Consider the following 438-nt stretch of genomic DNA (forward strand, 5'->3'; position numbering starts at 1 on the left):
GAAACATTAAATTATAGCATTTTGCTAACTGAAAACATAATACCTTAGTAAAGGAAATGAAACCAAGGGAAGAATATGAAGAAAACTGAGTAGGTCAAGAGAGCAAAAGAAACAGCAGCTTGTGGGGCAATCACATTCCGAGGAAATTAAAAAGAGAAGTCGGATGTGGAAGGAGAATTCACTGATGGCGGCGAGAACAAGGCCAGAGAGACGGGGGGAAGGTCTGAAGCTCAAGAAGATTCCGAGATTGGGAGTCACAGGGCACTGCAGCGCCCAGGCACAGCGGAACACGCCGGCGCTGGCCCAGGACCAGCAGGGTTGTGTTGCAAGCCTCGCGCGCCCGCCCCGCGCCCGCCCAGGCCCCGCCCCACGCCCGCCCAGCTCCCGCGTTGGCCCCGCCCCTTCCCCGCCTCCAGCCCCCCCCTCTCCGCCCTCCCC

Source organism: Galeopterus variegatus, unplaced genomic scaffold (assembly GCF_000696425.1).
Source record: "Galeopterus variegatus unplaced genomic scaffold, G_variegatus-3.0.2 Scaffold5031, whole genome shotgun sequence".
In the NCBI taxonomy this organism is placed as follows: Eukaryota; Metazoa; Chordata; class Mammalia; order Dermoptera; family Cynocephalidae; genus Galeopterus; species Galeopterus variegatus.